The sequence below is a fragment of the Lycium barbarum genome, chromosome 8 (assembly GCF_019175385.1).
Source record: "Lycium barbarum isolate Lr01 chromosome 8, ASM1917538v2, whole genome shotgun sequence".
Lineage (NCBI taxonomy): Eukaryota > Viridiplantae > Streptophyta > Magnoliopsida > Solanales > Solanaceae > Lycium > Lycium barbarum.
In genome coordinates, this window is record NC_083344.1 from 84,455,265 (window position 1) to 84,458,781 (window position 3,517).

Here is a 3,517-nt window from a genome sequence, read left to right on the forward strand (position 1 = left end):
AAGATATTCTAAGAAGTCTTATCACGAAAAATACTCATATCCAAGATATTCTAAGAAGTCTTACTTCGATACACACTTGCACAAAAGCTTCCTTCATGTCCTTATTGTCCACTACTTTTCTTTATTACCCGCGATCACAATACGTTTGCCCACATTTGATGGTCATCAGCAAACTTACACTTGTTCTCACATACCGAAGTGTAATACTCTATCGTTGCTGAGTTGTCGACCAGCCATTGGTTCACTAGTATCACGCACACCATCATTAAGCCTTAACAAAGCTAAAGTCAAACTGATCATATCATAGAGCAACCCACTGTTGTTAAGCCATAATTGCCCTTTGTCACTTTCGAGCAACTCAATGCTAAAATATGGAGACCCTGTAACCCTCTGAACTATCTTCCTATTTCTCATGAACTCACACAATAAACGAGTCTAATCACAACTCCACAAAACAACCGAGTCTAATCCCGACTCCGCACAATCGAAATCGCAGGCCATAACTAGAGACTGGACTTGATCACTTTCCCGAATCAAAATAACACACCTCGTACCATGCCACGACACGTCATAGATCAACCATTCACGTAATAATTTAAGGATAGATTTTCATCTTCTGAGGATAATCAAGATAAGAAGGTCCAGCTACCAATTGGAATCAACTAGATAAGAATTTGAATAAAGTCGCACAAGAGAATGAAAGAATTCAAAGTTTTCTAAATGTCTTATAGCCTCTCGCAGATAAGTATAGAGCTCATCGTACCGATCCACAAGACTCTACTAGACACGCTCTTGTATTATAGACCGGGTAACCTAGGGCTCTGATACCAACTTGTCACAACCCATTTTGACTAAGCTTGCGGGCACTTACCTTTTCCATCTCGGTAAGCGAACCCTCAATCCAACGATAAGTAAAGACATGAATAATTAAATTAAGCAAGCGAAAAAGAATAATTACGTAAGTCTCATAATAATATCTATAAAAATAATGCGGAAATAAGGAAACACCCACAGGGTCTGATCTAAGTCATACAAGAGCATCTAAAGGAAATAAATACGAGTCTGGAGTAATATAATAATACATCAATCTGTCTATGTCTCGGAGTAGAAAAAAGTAAGACATAACAAAAAAATAAGTCTTCAAGGCGGCGAACTACTCGTGCTCACCCTGGAAACTCGATGCTAATGCTGAAGGCTACTCTCAGCCACGAGAGACGGAGGAAGACCCAACCTGGTACTCTGCATTCATAAAAGAATGCAGCAAGTGCAAATTAGTACAAAACCACAATACCGGTAGGTATCATAGGCCGACTAAGTATAGCCAACATAATTTAGACAATAAAGCAAGATAGGCAGATAAATCAACAAGTATAAGTCAAACATAATCATAACCAAGCACACGTCATCGCCTAAGTAGAGCATCTAATCCCAAATGTGCCAAGTCTCAATATGCCCAATCCAAATTCAACATCACAAGTAAAGATAAGAAAAGAAGAGATTTTTAGTTTTTTGTTGATCAGGCGACACCCAGATTTGAACTGGGGAAAAAGGATTTGCAGTCCTCTACCTTACCACTCGGCCATGTCGCCAAAATGCTACAAATACAAAATAGATGAAAACTTTCCCAGATTACTGAACTGCTTTTTTATTGTACTTGCACCTTGAGTTCTGTTTTCCTTAATTTTTCCTAACATCACAAGTAAAAACACCAAGTCGTCTCAGTGTAAGTCATGATGCAATGCAATGCAATAATGTATGAATGCAATGCAATGCCATGCAAATGTTGTGTCTATATGTACTCCGAACGGAAATATTGACGTCTCAACAGCACAACCTAAGGTGACTCGCGAAGTCTAAGTGCTACTCGTCCCGGATCTTTGCCCAACAGACAAATGAGGCCCGAATCTTTTCCCACGGGGGTTCTCACCAGCACCACCTTGGGGTACCCGCGAATTCCATGCATTCCCTCAATCCACTATTCCGGGGCTAACATTGGATGGGGTTCTCACCAGCACCACCTTGGGGTACCCGCGAATTCCATGCATTCCCTCAATCCACTATTCCGGGGCTAACATTGGATATCGAACTCTCGCATCACTCTCATTTAAAAACCGAGCCCAGTTCATCACAGTGTTTCATCAAGTGCCAACAATATATCAACAGTATATCATGAGAGTGCGTGCAATTCGTGTATCAACATTAATAATCAGATCAATATCACATGTACCAACAATGGGTACGCCAACAATATATCAGGGTCACAAGTACCAACATAGGTACGCCACCAATATCATGAAAGACTACACAAGTCATACAGAACTCTATCCTCGTATCAACGTCATCCCGTAAGTTACTACAACATCACAATCAAGAAGGAATAAAAGATTCCAATATCTACTAACAGCACGTGGCATCAAGCCAACATAATAGAACAATCAAGTCACAACACAACGGGGTAGCTAGCCCCAACCGCACAACAAGGCCCAACCTAAGACAATATCCAACTCAACTTCATACCCGAAGGTTTACATGCTTTCTTCGACAATATCATCTAAATATATGCTTCGCTACATGAAGTCTCACCAATGGTAAGCCATAACCTACCTGGATGGCCGAACAGCAAACACCAACCAATCACTCTTTTTCCTTGCCCTTCCGCTGAGCCTCAAGATCAAAGAAGTCTAGGCATATTCGAAATCTAGATTAGAAATCATGAATATTGATACCTATATTGCTATCATTCAAATTTGGTCAAAACCAACCATAGAATTTAAGAAAATGGGGCCCACAAGGGCAAAATAGAAATTTTGGGTGTAAATTATCCAATTAAGCACTAGGTGATCAAAACCGATCAACTAATTGCTAATATTAACTCAAGGATTCATCCAATTTCAAAATCCAAGAAAAACTCCCAATTTTGGGTATATACCCTAACCCTTAATTCAAGAATCCAACACTAATAGTGGAAGATATATGATTAACAACCTTAGAACATCATAATCTAGCATAAATCCAATCAATTTCATCATTAAAAAGTCTAGAAAGAAGAATTCATAAAAACTCTCTTTTAATCCACAAGTTCTTAAAGAAACTAGCTCATTTTATAGATTTTCCTATGATGATTAATCGAATAAGGAATGGTAATGAAGATGGAAGAACTTACCACAATGATTCTCCCCCAAAAAATGCCTTGAAATGCTCGCAAAAGCTCTATTTTCGGAGTGGTTAATGAATGAAAGACTTATGGCCTTTTAAAAAGAAATCTGGACCGCCGGACGCTTCCGCGAGCAGGCCAGCGCTATCGTGCTACCACTTCAGAGATTCGGCCGTGCTTTCACGCCATGCCACTGCTTTGGCGCCAAAGCTGTCACCAAACACCAGATTTTTCTTGTGTCTTACAAACTTGAAATCGACCCTCGGAACCATCCCGGAACCTCCCGAACACAAACTAAATATGTAGATATACATAAAAACATATGCTACAGACACACTCATGGCCTTAGAATTCCCATTGGAG

The 3,517-nt window shown here is 39.8% G+C and overlaps 1 non-coding gene across 1 annotated transcript; it reads right to left on the reverse strand.

The window, feature by feature from the left end:
- Positions 1–1,518: 1,518 nt before the first annotated feature.
- Positions 1,519–1,589, reverse strand: TRNAC-GCA (transfer RNA cysteine (anticodon GCA)). The gene has a single exon. It is a non-coding gene; the product is annotated as a tRNA-Cys (tRNA).
- Positions 1,590–3,517: the final 1,928 nt, after the last annotated feature.